Raw genomic sequence first — 17,421 nt, forward strand, 5'->3', positions numbered from 1 at the left:
CGCAGAATGGTTTCTTCAATTGTGGCGGTAAACGGTCGTCCGGCTCCTTCATCGTGCGAAACACTTGTACGACCATTTCGGAACTTAAGAGATAACGAAACTAACCTAACAGCTTTATAATTGCAAAGATATAGGAACAAATAAACAAAACATGCGTCATCAACGTAAAATGACAGTACTACCAAAATAAACAAAAATATAACTTAAATATTGACTTACCTCGTAGGTGTATTAAGTCCTGACAATTTCAGGATACATGGAAAGTATAATTCTAATTCCTCACAGAAACAATTTGATAATGCGATCTCATTCATAAATTAAACAGTACACACCAGCACACTTTCATAAACTCAGCGCTACGGAAAGAAATGAGACCTGCGTATCGAGAACTTACATTGTTCACATGAGTGTAACGGTTCGCAAAGGAAATGGATTACGTTAAACATGTATTAGCCGTCCGCTTACTGCAGCGTCGACCTGTGCAGTAAGTATCCTCTTTTGTGTAAACAAAGATATACTACGCAATAAAGTTAATTAGTGCAGTAAGCACCTGAATCCTGATTTCCATTCGCAAGTAACATAGCAGTAATGCGTGAAACTGCGTAGCAAAGTGTTCGACAAATAGTAGCCAGCAGCACACCAGATGTCGACACATATCTGCACGTGGAAATTGATGGCATGTAGAGGAGGGCTACATGTTATTATTGGGTTGGTACATGAGTTCTTAGTGTTTTCCCGTTGAGAGACACAAAATATACACATAACAGAGACTTTCGTCATCAATAATATATTATCCTTCACTATTTACAAGTCTGCCAACGCCGGCGTTACTATCGATTCCGTGACTGTAGAAACAACGTGGTTCTGACGCTAAGAACTCCTCGAGCCATGTTCGAAGCGCTCTTTCATCCGGAAGGAATTTCCTTAAAGGTAAAAATCCCAAGCCACAAGATCAGGTGACTAACGTGGGTGCGGAATGACTTGCCAATCCGACTCTGTATAGTGTTTCTTGTTAGAGTAGCAGAATGCGGGCTGGCGCTATCGTGGAGTTGCACCTCTTCACACAGTCTCCCTGCTCGTCGTTCTTGGACTGCGCTTGCAAGACGTCTCAGTTGTTGACAGTAAAAGGTCAGCAGTGATGGAGCAGTTCGTAGTACACCACACTGTCGCTGTTCCAACATTATCTTTTGTGGATGCGCCCAACTCTTTGTACGGGGAGTTGCTGCTAATAAATTTCATTTCGATCCAGTGCACCCTACTGGTGGGCTATTTTTTATGTCTTTGAGTCCGGGTGTCGCTCCTATGGATCGTTTCCCTACTGTTTCCGCAGATATTTGCAATGTCCTTTCTGCCCAGTGGCTGCGGAAAGCGTCAGTTGTTTCCCATTACAAATAAAATAATATTTAAAACGGAAGTTTGCGTGTTCATTCTATAGAGCGGTCCCAAATTAGTCTATTGCGGTATTTGTTTATCGATACGTATTAACGGGAACAGTGAAACATTAAAAATAACCGATATTCCAGTAGCGACTGAGTAGTGCTGCTGCATTGCGGTAGGAATCAGCGCGGACCACACCGGTTCTGTCGTTCCTGGAGTGTTGGTTATGCCTCGGGTTTTAGTGTCCCTCCTAATACATATCGATGAAACGAATGTCGCACAAGACTAATTTAGGACCGCTCTATCGAAAGAGCACGCAAAATTCTACTTTAAAAATTAATGCCTTTTGTAGCCGATGCTTTTCATTTACGCTGAGCGTCGCATGAAAGAGTTGGTCAGCAATATTTGTTTGGGATGCCTCCGGCGACACGTTGCAATAAAGACATTGCAAATATCTGACGAAACACCAGGGAAATTGTGCCTGTATTCCGACAGACAACCAAATCACAGCCGATGGCGTGTCTGTATAAGCACGGCGGCAGCATCCAGTCAACTATTCGAGGATGGCAGTCTCTGCCGGAATCTTGTTTGCAGTTAACCACATGATGCAGTTGGAAACCCAAGTGTATTTTATTAATTGATACTGCCGCGAGAACACGCCTTCATACATAACATACCTCTAGGGGAGGACACGTGGCGCACCATCAAATGCCTGGGGAAACTGCGCGTTAAGAAGACCACTTTATGAAGCTCGCTAGCCTTCCTAAAACGCTGCCGTTATGCGAAGACGACCCCAGGATTTGCCATCATTAACCATCACGTCGGCATTGCGATAACCAGGAGAACACTTCGCCGTCTAGTTTCACCCTGCTGTGGGAGAGGACACACTTCACCAGGAAACAGCTGGGCACAAAAGGCAGTGAGCTTTCGGCCTGCTACTGGTGCTACCACTTTCGGCTTTAGATAGCGACTCGATCGACGCCACAACGGTGGCACAATTAACATTATCAAGCATAGATCCACGGAGAAGCACTCGGCTTTCGCTACAACAAATGGTTCAAATGGCTCTAAGCACTATGGGACTTAACATCTGAGATCATCAGTCCCCTAGACTTAGAACTACTTAAACCTAACTAACCTAAGGACATCACACACATCCATGCACGAGGCAGGATTCGAATCTGCGACCGTAGCAGCGGCGTGGTTCCGGAATGAAGTGCGTAGAACCGCTCGGCCAAAGCGGCCGGCTCCGCTACAACAGCATGGGGCAGGGCTAACAGCTGCGGAATGTACCGTGATCAAACTGACAGCAAGAAAGTTCGAAGCATGTACCATCTCACCACTAACTTTGCTCCTTCCCCACGAAGTATCCCTTTCCTTGATATATTAAGTGGTGTCGAACAAGCAGTTCGTTAGCTTCCCAGTGAAACAAGAAATTCGTAGAGAAACGAGTCGTATTCTTTTAAAATCCAAGCCGCCGGTACCAAACATGAGTAGAGCTGAACTCGATGGCCTCCGCAACTATCGTCTCGTCGTCGTCATGCCAGCTGACAGGTCAATGCTGCCGTCCTGATGGAACGAGCCGACTATGACGAGAAAATCCAACCGATGCCCGAGGAAGATATGTACCAAAAGCTGCCTGGGGCCCCAACATTCAGAATAGTGAGGAAAACTTCGGAACTTCTCAAACAGTCATCGCTCGAAGACTGGAAGATAGTATTGTTAAGAACCTCCTCCTTCAGGCGCCCAGACCACCCAAGTTCTAAGGTCTGCCAAAGGTACGTATGAAGGAAACGCCTTTAAGCCCTATAGGGAGCACCATCGGATCGCCCACCTATAGACGCAGGATGTTTGGCCAGCCTCCTCTCGGCTCATGTTGGACTCTGGCACACCACATAAACAGCACGGTGGACTTAATCGACCGAATTAAGCGTCTACGTCTTGATGAAGCATATATTATGGTTAGTTTTGGTGTGGTTTTCCTATTCGCGTGTGTGCCCATTACAGGCTCTATAAACTTGTTGTCCCAGCTCTTTGACGACACCATCCCAGATTTACTTAAACATAACTTTGTTGTTGTGATCTTCAGTCCAGAGACTGGTTTGATGCAGCTCTCCATGCTACCCTATCCTGTGCAAGCTTCTTCATCTCCCAGTACCTACTGCAACCTGCTTCCTTCTGAATCTGCTTAGTGTATTCATCTCTTGGTCTCTCTCCACGATTTTTACCCCCCACGTTGCCCTCCTCTACTAAACTGGTGATCCCTTGATGCCTCAGAACATGTCCTACCAACCGATCCCTTCTTCGAGTAAGGCTGTGCCACAAATTCCCCTTCTTCCCAGTACCTCCTCGTTAGTTACGTGATCTACCCATCTGATCTTCAGCATTCTTCTGTAGCACCACATGTACAAAGTTTCTATTCTCTCCCTGTGTAAACTATTTATCATCCATATTTCAGTTCCATACATGGCTACACTCCATCCAAATGCTTTCAGAAAAGACTTCCTGACACTTAAGTCTATACTCGATATTAACAAATTTTTTCTTGTTCAGGAACGCTTTTCTTGCCATAGCCAGTCTACATTTTATATCCTCTCTACTTCGACAATCATCAGTTATTTTGCTCCCCAAATAGCAAAACTCATGTACTACTTTGTGTCTCATTTCCTAATCTGATTCCCTCGGCATCGCCTGACTTCATTCGACTACATTCCACTATCCTCGTTTTGCTTTAATTAATGTTCATCTTATATCCTCCTTTCAAGGCACTGTCCATTCTGTTCACCTGCTCTTCCAGGACCATTGCTCTCTCTGACAGAATTACAGTGTCTTCGGTAAACCTCTCTTCTCCATGGGTTTTAATTCCTACTCCACATTTTTATTTTGTTTTCTCTACTGCTTGCTCAATATACAGACTGAATAACATCGGGGATAGACTCTAGCCCTGTCTCACTCCCTTCTCAACCACTGCTTCCGTTTCATGCCCCTTTCTTCTTATAACTGTCATCTGGTTTCTGTACAAATTATAAATAGCCTTTTGCTCCCTTTATTTTATCCCTGACACCTTGAAAATTTTAAAGAGAGTTTGCCAGTGTACATTGTCAAAAGCATTCTCCAAGTCTACAAATGCTAGAAACGTAGATTTGCTTATCCTTAAACTATCTTCTAAGATAAATCGTATGGTCAGTATTGCCTCTCGTGTTCCAGCATTTCTAAGGAATCCAACTGCTCTTCCACGAGGTCGGCTTCTACGAGGTTTTCCATTCGTGTGTAAAAAATGCCTGTTAGTATTTTGCAGCCACGAGTTATTAAACTGATAGTTCGGTAATTTTCACACCCGTCGATAGATGCTTTCTCTGGCATTGCTTTCCCGTCTTTGTTTATGACTAGTTTCCCATCTGAGCTCTTGATATTCATACAGGAGGTTCTCTTTTGTTCAAAGGTCTCTTTAATTTTCCTGAACGGAGTATCTATCTTACCCCTAGTGGTATATGCCTCTACCTCCTTACATTTCTCCTCTAGCCATTCTTGCTTAGCCATTTTCCACTTCCTGTCGATCTCATTTTTGAGACGTTTGTATTCTTTTTCACCTGCTTTATTTACTGCATTTTTATATTTTCTCCTTTCATCGATTAAATTCAATATCTCTTCTGTTAGCCCTCGTTTTTTTTTTACCTACTTGATCCTCCGTTGCCTTCCCTATTTCATCTCTCAAAGCTACCCATTCTTCTTCTACTGTATCTCTTTACCCTGTTCTTTTCAATCGTTCTCTTTGAATCTTTCTATCAGCTCTGGTTCTTTCAGTTTATCCAGGTCTCATCTCGTTAAATTCCTATCTTTTTGTAGTTTAGTCTACAGTTCATAACCAATGAAAATGTGTTCAGAGTCCGCATGTGCCCCTTTCGTCATCGTATTTTTTTCATGATGGAGAATACTTGAAAAGGACGGAAGGCGCGCGATGGGGAGCCCATTAGCTCCAGTTGTAGCGTTTCGAGGACTGCGCCTCGGGCATGGCTCCTGCAAAGGCTAGTTGTTTTTATCGTTACGTTGACGATACCTTCGTCATGTTGCCTTATGGACGTGAAAAGCTTTAACAGTTCCTGGAACACATCAACAACATCCGCGACCACATAAAATTCACTGAACGTCCTTGTGCAGCGAAAACCCAGTGGGTGTCTCGGTCACGGCGTTTACCGCAAGACCACGCATGCGGATCGGTATCTGCTCGCCACCAGCTGCCGCCGCCCAGCACAGAATCTGTCTGTTCTGAAGACCATTGGGCAGAACTGAGCAACTTACGTAAAGTTTTCAAGGAAAACGGCTACAACGGTGAAATTTAGCAAGCAGTTTCACCTAAGCGACGAAAGCAGAACACCTCCGAGGAAGACACGAAGAAGGCTACGTTTTTGCCGTTTTGTGGTTCAATAAGAGGGTAGATTAGCGAGGTCCTGAAGAGACATAAAATTGACAGAATCTTCAGGCCCACACCAAAGATCTGGCAACTAATGACGGATGTGAATGTACACCTGGAATGTACAAAATACAGTGTGGGTGAGGGTAGTTTTACGTCGGTCAAACTATCCGAGCAGAAAATGAAAGACGTGTCCATCTACGCTGTGGCGGAACATCGACTGGAAAACGGACTCGGAATTGCATTCGACCAAGACTTATGTTATTACACGTATCACCGGCTTCTGCGGTAGCGTAATAAACGAAGCAATACATATCAAAATATCGGACAACGCCCCCAATAGAGACGGTGGATAGCAGCTGAATCCGGCCTGGGGTCCTGTGACTGGGGAGGTGACGCGGTCGCGGCACCAAAACATTGCCACGTGTGGGCACCTGTGACGTCACTGGCGGCGGCGCCGGGTATGTAGGCACGGCGGTGGCAACCAACTCACACCCCTCCCCCCGTAGCTGAGGAAGCCGTGCTCAGAGATCGACTAGTAAGCCTTCCCACAACGGCCCCAGTGAACGTCCTCCAGGATCGCTGTGCTGAATTCAGGATAACAATAGATAGAGGTTCGAAATGGCTCTGAGAACTATGGGACTTAACATCTGTGGTCATGAGTCCCCTAGAAATTAGAACTACTTAAATCTAACGAACCTAAGGACATCACACTTATCCATGCCCGAGGCAGGATTCGAACCTGCAACCGTAGCAGTCGCGCGGTTCCGGACTGCGCGCCTAGAACCGCTAGACCACCGCGGCCGGCGATAGAGGTTCGAAAAGATTCCTTGAGAGGGGGCTGATCTCCACACAAGCCACGAACGCGCTCCATACAACAATAACTGACAGCTGGGACCCAGTGGCCTAGCCGACCGGTGTGACCGAGCGGTTCTAGGCACTTCAGTCTGGAACCGCGCGACCGCTACGGTCGCAGGTTCGAATCCTGCCTCGGGCACGGATGTGTGTGATGTCCTTAGGTTAGTTAGGTTTAACTAGTTCTAAGTTCTAGGGGACTGGTGACCTCAGATGTTAAGTCCCGGACTAAAGAACATGCAATCCCCCGCCTCCCCACCCCATGTCACTTCACGACCCTCGACAACTGACACGTGACAAATACATCATACAGAGCACACACGGGACTAAGCCAACCCCTCCTCCTCCACCACCAAACCCCCCCCCCCCCCCGACCATGGTCAACGTAATAGAATCTAACGACCTCAATCTGCTCTTCGCAAACGCGAGGGGAATTTGGAATCAAAAATCATTACTCCAGCTCATGTTAAATAGGGAAAACATTCACGTAGCCGCTATTGCGGAAACCGGGCTCAAAGCCAGAATAAAATGTGATTTCCTCAAGTTCCACACCTTCAAGAACGACAGACAAGACGGCTGAGGAGGTGTCGCCATCTACGTCCGCGACTCTATCGTCCTTCCCGCCGCCTACGACAAGATTGAGACCATTGCAGTCCAAATAACAGACAGGAACAGATATCTGAAAGTAGTGTGCTTGTATAACCCCATAGGAATGGTGCTGCGTACCCAATTTATTCGATATATCACATCATTTGACCTCACCGTATTACTAGGGGACTTCAGTGCTATATATAACAGGCTGGGGCACAGAGTGGACAACGGCTACGGTTGCAGACTGTTCGACCTGTTGACCACCGTTCCCGCACTACGATTACCACTGTACGAAGCGACGTTCATAGGTCATAATGGTTTATTAGCCCCAGACCACATCTTATTCAGTGCCGACCTAAACGGCACCTTCATTACCCCGGAACAGCAGACTCAGTAACTGGCGACCACCCGCCAGTCTTGCTCTCCACATCCGCTAACCACCACTCTCCCCCACACCCCAACAGACGAAGTGTCTTAATGCACGCCAGACTGGAACACATACCAGAATGTACTGACTTGGAAACTATGCATCCCCATGACTGTCACTGACGACAATGATTTGCAGCAAACGACCAACAGACTCGAAACAGCTATCGGAAAGCAGCACAAGAAGCAGTCCCCAACAAAATTGTAGAAAACTGGAGACCATCCATCCCCCAAGCAGAGCTAGTCCTCATACGACAAAAGCAGCAACTACAAAGACAAATGAGATGAAGTGACAACCCTGACTTAAAAAGACAGCGGAACAGACTTGACGCAAGAACAAAGAGAATAGTTTCCGAATGTAGACGACGACAGTGGGTCGAGGCTTGAAGCAGGCTTGACTAGAGGGACGGGGGAATTCTGGAGGCGCTTCAAAACCCCAGGCACCCACCGACACCCCACTCCTGAATTACGAACCCACAACAGATGCACTGGAACAGGCAGAAGAATATTCCACGCCCAACGATAGTAAATTTGACGATTGGTTTAGGCTGCAAGTAGACACCCAGCTGCCACTCTTGCTGGATACAACCACCACCGAAACAGAAAAACAGCATCCCATCACCAAAGACACATCGGACACGAAAATTGAAGACGTAATCTGCTGCGGGCGCAACTCAGCTCCAGGACAAAACAACATTAGACGCATACACCTTCAAAAATCCCTCTCCCACATCCTAAATCTGATTCTATCCCTCATTGTCAACTACTGCTTGCATAACGAGACAATACCGACGAACTGGAAGACAAGCAAGACAGTCGTGATACCCAAACCAGACAAAGCTAAGACTGACCCTAAGTCCTGCAAACAAATATCCCTACAAGACATAATAGGCAAGACTTACGAACAGGTAGTACGCAACCGGCTAAGAACATACGTCGAAAACCAATGACTGCTGTCCCTCACGCAGGCAGGATTCAGACAAAATTATTCGACAACTGACCCACTCCTCAAACTCACTGATAGAATAACCACAGGATTCGACCAGGGGCACTGTACCCTTCCAGTGTTTCTGAACGAGCTTTTGACATACTTTGGAGTCAAGGCTTGCTGTTCAAACTGGTCAACATGGCTATCCCAGCAAAAATGGCCAGACTGATGAAAGTATTCATCACTGAGCTGACTTGCAGAGTGCATGCAGCAAATCAATCTTCCGAAGTCTTCAACCCTCATGCCGGGATCCCACAGAGATGCATCTGTTCCCCCTCCTGTACACCCTGCACACAGCTGACATACCTATTGTAACAACACAAAGCAAACGACAGGACTATATGCAGATGACAGAGCCTACTGGGTCACTGAGATACAAATAACAGCCATACAAAGTAAGACGCAATCGTACCTCAAGCGACTAGAAACGTAGGTGGAGAAATGGGGGATACGAACAAACCCAACAAAAACTCAGACAGTCCTTTTCAGAGATAGACACCTCACAATAAACGCCAACAAAACGAAGAAGACTACAGACTCACATTATCTCACACACCGTGAAACGTCAATGATACAGCCAGATACCTTGGGGTATACCTGGACAAACACATCGAGTGGAGAACCCACGTAACACACCTCCTGAAGAAAACCAGATAAAGACAGAACCCTATACGCCAGGTGCAAGGCCGCATCCACGGCTGCAGCACACAAACCGCAGTCCACACCTACAAAAGTTTCTTGGACCGGTTCTGGAGTATGTGGACCGGCCCTGGGAGGCATACACGCCCAAGTAGCAAACGGACTACACAGCACAGAGGGGAGACTGCTTGGCAGTATGGGCAAACTTCCCAACATCGCACGTCTACCGAATAACCAGGGTAGAACCACCCCAGACCAGGTTGTTCAAGCTCCGAGCGCGATACGGCAGACACGTACTGGACAAAAGGCCTGACATGGAAGACCTCGTCTCCACGAACCGAAGAACCCAACGGAAAACAAAATTCAAATACGTCACCCCTTCCAGCACAATAACCCCGAATACTTCATAAACATACCCAGGACTACCCCCAATACCGCAACCACTCACAGCCAATTCCACAACCCATCCTCAGCTAGACGAGAGAACAGAGAATTGAAACACGCTCACACACACACACACACACACACACAACACTAGAACAATTACGCGACCAAGAACCTCTCAAGGAGCTTATGCCAGCTCTAACAAACTGAACATCATAAATAAAAGTTTTAAATTGTAAATGAGACCCTATACTCCAACCTGTACTATCCACCCTCCACTAGGAATAAGTTTACCCCAACCTACGTTGCTTCTATCGCTCTCCCTCCTCTCGACACTGTCATATTATGTACTAATTAATATTATCAAATTTCAATTGTAAAAATGTATAACAGATTAGAAGCAACAATATCTGTAAGTAATATTATTGAACTATGCGTAGTTGTTGAGAATGAACAGTGACGTCAGTGTAACAATTTCACAATGAATGATGCAAATTGTAATACCTAAATGAAAGATCCAGATGTATTGCCAACATGAAATTTTCATTGAATTACATTAAATAAATAAATATAAGTTAAAAATAAAGTGCAAAACGCAGTAAAAAAGTCCGAACAGATGCGGTCTCTGCCGGAAGGTTGGTGGGCAGTTAACTACTTCACGCAACTTCAAACCCATGAGTATTTTATTAATTTTTCTCTAATGACATAAATTCCTCTGACTGCTATATAATTCGGTAGAGAGCGTATTTAGTCTTCAGTTGTAATGATTGATTTGTTGCTGTAACGATTCCTTTAGTACTGGCAGAGAGCATACTTCGCTATTCAGTTGCAGCAGCTGTTTGATATTCACATGTAGTTGCACGTCCTGGCCAGCACAGTTCTTGTTACCTAACGGAGCGATACACCGCGATTGAGTACACTGATATGGTCAGTGCTCACTGCACAACGAACGACCAGCACAGCGGGTTTGTCAACATTATCCCAGTACGCGGCACCATTCGGCGTTTACTGTTGTTTATCAACCTCTGCGTGAGGCGGGTCGTTTAGGAGATTACCTGGTCACGGGCGAAGTCGCACTGCACCAACTGTGTAGTTTGGGGAAGACGTCCTGCAGCATGTGGAGCAAGATCCTTCCATCAGTAGTCATGAAACTGCCTCGTATCGTGGGGACGAACGTAAGAAACGTGCTCCATCGCCAACTGTTACATCCATGTCACTTATAGCGTGTGCACAACACAGAACTACATAATTATTGTCCCAGAGCACAGTTTTCGCAGTGGGACTTGGAACGGTGTCAACCCTCTGTGCTGTTTACAGATGAAGTTACATTCGCGCATGATGGGGTCTTCAACATCCACAGTTCGCATGTCTGGTGTGAGTTCAGTCATCGCGCTGCAGTCATTGCGGTTCTACGGCAGTGTGTGGACAAGTGGTATTGGTGACTGATTCGGCTGTATCTCCTACCTAGGAAATTAAATGGCAGGTATTACCACAATTTCCTCACCAGCACATTTCCAGAGTTGCTGGATGGCGTGCCACTCGCTACGAGACATCGCACGTGGCTCCAGCATGGTGGGGTGCCGGAAAACTCCAGTCGTCCTGCTCATCGATTCTGGAACCGACAGTTTCCATAAAAGTGGGCCGCCAGGTTGTCATGTACCATGGCCCATCCTGGACTTTTCTGGTATGGAGAGAGATGTGCAACCTTCTTCACAAAACCGCTGTCGAAGAGGAGCTGGTTGCCCGGATAGTAGCAGCATCAAGAGAAATTAAGGACATTTCCGCAGTCGTTTCCCGTGTTACACAGAACATGGCCCGCCGTGTGTAACCTTTGATTACAATGCAATGGAGGCAGTTTCGAACCTCTACCGTAATTGAAGCAATTTTAAACAATCCTGCAGGACGAATATTCACAACTGAGTATTATAGCAGAGGTTAATAATACAGCTTTAGTTGTAAGGTTCTTATTATTTTTCAGTAGTCAAAACTCCGTGCTCTGCGCTCGCTCGCGATACACCGCGTCCTGTACTCGACTACCGCGGCACTCAGGGTCACGAACTTGTAACACCTGATGATGGCCTTGCAAGAGCTCGAAACCAGTCGTGTCTTAACTACTGAAAAATAATAAGAACCTTACAACTGAAGCGGTATTTTTAACCTCTGCTGAAGGAATTGTGTTGTGTTAGTGTTGTCGCCTATTGCTAATGAAGAATTAAAAATTTTTTATGTTACTTTTTGTCTACGGTAAGTAAGATTTGATAATCTCACAGGGAAATACAGTAGAAAAACTGTTTACAGTGTCCTGCACAACCTACCGTAGTTTGTTGGTTAAATCAGTTTTCATCGAGAGGAAACCCCCTCTACCAGTTTAAAAAATCCTCAGAGGAAAATATAAGAGAAAAATATTTGTTTTAGTGTCCTGGGAAACATCTCAAAGGTTGTCAGTTTCAATAATTTTCACCCTGTATGCATACCAACGAAACATTTGAATATACAGGGCTATTACAAATGATTGAAGCGATTTCATAAATTCACTGTAGCTCCATTCATTGACATATGGTCACGACACACTACAGATACGTAGAAAAACTCATAAAGTTTTGTTCGGCTGAAGCCGCACTTCAGGTTTCTGCCGCCAGAGCGCTCGAGAGCGCAGTGAGACAAAATGGCGACAGGAGCCGAGAAAGCGTATGTCGTGCTTGAAATGCACTCACATCAGTCAGTCATAACAGTGCAACGACACTTCAGGACGAGGTTCAACAAAGATCCACCAACTGCTAACTCCATTCGGCGATGATATACGCAGTTTAAAGCTTCTAGATGCCTCTGTAAGAGGAAATCAACGGGTCGGCCTGCAGTGAGCGAAGAAACGGTTGAACGCGTGCGGGCAAGTTTCACGCGTAGCCCGCGGAAGTCGACGAATAAAGCAAGCGGGGAGCTAAACGTACCACAGCCAACGGTTTGGAAAATCATACGGAAAAGGCTAAAGCAGAAGCCTTACCGTTTACAATTGCTACAAGCCCTGACACCTGATGACAAAGTCAAACGCTTTGAATTTTCGGCGCGGTTGCAACAGCTCATGGAAGAGGATGCGTTCAGTGCGAAACTTGTTTTCAGTGATAAAGCAACACTTTTTCTTAATGGTGAAGTGAACAGACACTATGTGCGAATCTGGGCGGTAGAGAATCCTCACGCATTCATGCAGCAAATTCGCAATTCACCAAAAGTTAACGTGTTTTGTGCAATCTCACGGTTTAAAGTTTACGGCCCCTTTTTCTTCTGCAAAAAAAACGTTACAGGACACGTTTATCTGGACATGCTGGAAAATTGGCTCATGCCACAACTGGAGACCGACAGCGCCAACTTCATCTTTCAACAGGATGGTGCTCCACCGCACTTCCATCATGATGTTCGGCATTTCTTAAACAGGAGATTGGAAAACCGATGGATCGGTCGTCGTGGATATCATGATCAGCAATTCGTGTCATGGCCTCCACGCTCTCCCGACTTAACCCCATGCGATTTCTTTCTGTGGGGTTATGTGAAAGATTCAGTGTTTAAACCTCCTCTACCAAGAAACGTGCCAGAACTGCGAGCTCGCATCAACGATGCTTTCGAACTCATTGATGGGGACATGCTGCGCCGAGTGTGGGAGGAACTTGATTATCGGCTTGATGTCTGCCGAATCACTAAAGGGGCACATATCGAACATTTGTGAATGCCTAAAAAAACTTTTTGAGTTTTTGTATGTGTGTGCAAAGCATTGTGAAAATATCTCAAACAATAAAGTTATTGTAGAGCTGTGAAATCGCTTCAATCATTTGTAATAACCCTGTATAGTACAGTAGGAGAAGCAGTGAAGTCTACCAGGCAGCTGACGGACGTCCGTAGTCACGACAAACAGTTTTGTCGCGATACACTGGGAAATGTCCAGCTTAGCAACTAAAAACCTAAAATATCGTAATGAAGTTATTAGCGGCACACCTGCTGATTGAGATAAAAGCTGCACAGGGACGAACTGCTGGTTTTATTCCAGAACCTAATTACGGGTACGCCGGTTGTGTCTCGTTTTGCAGCCATCTGGATTAATTCAGCGGTTGCGGACTGCCTCCTGAATTAATGAGGTCCAGTCCTGAACGATGGTGGCGCTGTACGCGTTCTGTAAAACCGCGTGATTGGTCATTTATTGCGATACGAGTCCGCGTGTGAAAAAGCGTTCCATTTGCTGTGGTCTCATATGCGGCTATAGTTTATTATATCTCTTAAAAAAATGTAACTAGTTATTTAGAGGAAACACTCTCCTAGTAAATTTGTTTGTCCTTTGATTTATCGTGATATGTTATTGATTTTTAGTGAAGTTAGTTTTTACGTTTAGCTTTCAAAAAAAATACAAAAGAGATGTAATAAGCAAAATAATGAATTTCGTAGGTTGCCAATTACGTATTATATCTGGTTTTATCAAGCGCCAGGTTCTCTGCAAATTACTGTATATGCAATAGCGTAGAATTACTCAGCTCCAGTTCACTATCACAGAAAATAGACAAGTTTTAATAAAATTATTTCACTGGATTTCTTCAATTAATCTCACTAAATATTTTTACATAATTTCTTTCGCTCCGGCTATCAGACTTTGTGCTGCGAAATAATATTTTTAAATGTACCGCGTAATGGCGGCTAATTGTTAACAGTCAGAGATCACTGTTACTCGCTCCGCAGCAGCTGGAAACATGCTAAATAATTTTCATTAAATATTCTTTTCATAAGATAAATGTGGCGTAGATTCTTGAAATAACACACGGAGATCACTTTGTACTAATATATTCTTACTAGGACACAGTTTACACCAATAAATATTTGCAGTTACGTTACGACAGAAACAAACGCTAGCGCAGCACAATAGCTTGCGTACCTTATTCCAGCTAACACCAGAACGAACAGAACAAAACAGACTAGACAGAAGAATGAGCACTGCATTGTATTTTATACTCTTACAAAGATAATAATACTTCTTTTAATTACTTACACATTATAATCTCATACACTAAAAATAATGTCTTTTCTGCATCTATAGATCTATATTGTATATTTTTGCAGTTAGTGTTATTACCTTTTGCAGATAAAACGATGTTTGCAGCTCATTTTGAGTCACATGCAGTCATTTTTATTTATGTTTCACCTCGATAAGGGTGAATATTGCAAAAGGGACACTACAAGTTACAGCACGTTTCAGAAGCACTGCCCGATTTAAAAATTTCTGCATGGACGAATAGAGAAACTTCGGGTGAATTTTAACGTAACGCATCGTAACAAAACGTGTACCTCGGCGCTAATTGTAAGTTGCCAGTTCAAGTTTTACAGAATCTAGAAACTTATAACGAACTTCAATGTGAAATGCTTTTACTACTTTCCACAACAAAACTGTGGTCGAAATCTGGCAGGAAATCCAAAGAGGTTCTGGTCTTATGTAAAGCAGACAAGTCGTAAGGTGCAGACAGTACCTGCAATGGGTGATACCAATGGAAATGTTATTGCTGAAAATGCCACTAAAGCAAGGGTACTAAACGGAGTATTCCGAAATTCCTTCACCAAAGTAGACGAAATAAATATTCAAGAATTCGAATCAAGAGCAACTGCCAACATAAGTAACTTACACGTAGATCTTCTCGCTGTAGCGGAGCAGCTTAAGTTAAATAAAGGCAAGGCCCCCGGTCGAAATTGTATCACCAGTTAGTTTCCTTTGACAGAGTGATGACACTATATATCCATACTTAGCAATTACATACAACTGCTCACTCGTCAAAAGATCCATACCTGAAAACTGGAAAGTTGCACGGATCATATCGTTACCTAAGAATGCAAATGTGAGTGATCCAGTGAATTACAGACCCTTTCACTAACTAACGATTTATAGTAGGAGTTTGGATGATATACTGTTTTCGAACATCATGAAGCACTTCGAAGGTAACGGTCTATCGACACACAATCAGCACTGATTCGGAAAATATCGTTCTTATGAAACACAACTAGGTCTTTATTCTCACGAAGTGATAAGAGCTAACTATAGGGAATGAAAAATTGATTCGATAATTTCAGATTTCCAGAAGGCTTTCGACACCGTGCCTCACAAGCGAATTCTAATCAAATTGTGTGCATGTGGAGTACTGTCTCAGTTATGCGACTGGATTCGTGAACTCCTATCACAAAGATCACAGTTCGTAGTAACTGACGGAAAGTCATCGAGTAAAACGAAAGTAATATGTTCCACAAGGAAGTGTTATAGGCCCTCTGCTGTTCCGTATCTACCCTATGTGATCAAAAGTATTCGGACGCCTGGCTGAAAATGACTTACAAGTTCGTGGCGCCCTCCATCTGTAATGCTGGAATTCAATATGGTGTTGACCCACCCTTAGCCTTGATGACAGCTTCCACTCTCGCACGCATACGTTCAGCCTGATGCTGGAAGGTTTCCTGGGGAATGGCAGCCCATTCTTCACGGAGTGCTGCACTGAGGAGAGGTATCGATGTCGGTCGGTGGGGCCTGGCACGAAGTCGGCGTTCCAAAACATCCCAAAGGTGTTCTATAGGGTTCAGGTCAGGACTCTGTGCAGGCCAGTCCATTACAGGGATGTTATTGTCGTGTAACCACTCCGCCACAGGCTGTGCGTTATGAACAGGTGCTCGATCGTGTTGAAAGATGCGATCTCCAACCCCTAATTGCTCTACAACAGTGGGAAGCAAGTAGGTGCTTAAAACATCAGTGTAGGCCTGTGCTGTGATAGTGCCACTCAAAACTACAAGGGGTGCAAGCCCCCTCCAGGAAAAACACGACCACACCATAACAGCACCGTCTCCGAATTTTACTGTTGGCACTACACACATTGCCAGATGACGTTCACCGGGCATTCCGCATACCCACACCCTGCCATCGGATCGCCACATAATGTACCGTGTTTCGTCATTCCACACAACGTTTTTCCAGTGTTCAGTCGTCCAGTGTTTGCGCTCCTTACACCAAGCGAGGCGTCGTTCGGCATTTACCGGCGTGATGTGTGGCTTATGAGCAGCCGCTCGACCATAAAATCCGCGTTTTCTCACTTGCCGCCTAACAGTCATAGCACTTGCAGTGGATCCTGATGCAGTTTGGAATTCTTGTGTGACGGTCTGGATAGATGTCTGCCTATTACACATTACGACCCTGTTCAACTGTCGGCGTTCTCTGTCAGTCAACAGACAAAGTCGGCCTGTGCGCTTTTGTGCTGTACCTGTCCCTTCACGTCTCCACTACCACATCGAAACAGTGGACCTAGGGATGTTTAGCAGTGTGGAAATCTCGCGTACAGACGTATGGCACAAGTGACACCCAATCACATGATCTCGTTCGAAGTCCGTAGGTTCCGCGGAGCGCCCCATTCTGCTCTCTCACGATGTCTAATGACTACTGAGGTCGCTGATATGGAGTACCAGGCAGTAGGTGGCAGCACAGGGCACCTAATATGAAAAACGTATGTTTTGGGGGTGTCCGGGTACTTTTGATTACATAATGTGTATAAAAGACTCAGCAGACAATCTGAGCAGCCGTCTTGCATTTTTTGAAGATAATGCTGTCAATTGCAATCAATTACAGTTGATCAAAACGAATTCTAGACACCGGAAATTCGTTCAAAATGGTTCAAATGGCTCTGAGAACTATGGGACTCAACTGCTGAGGTCATTAGTCCCCTAGAACTTAGAACTAGCTAAACCGAACTAA

This window comes from Schistocerca serialis, chromosome 10, assembly GCF_023864345.2.
Source record: "Schistocerca serialis cubense isolate TAMUIC-IGC-003099 chromosome 10, iqSchSeri2.2, whole genome shotgun sequence".
Classification (NCBI taxonomy): domain Eukaryota; kingdom Metazoa; phylum Arthropoda; class Insecta; order Orthoptera; family Acrididae; genus Schistocerca; species Schistocerca serialis.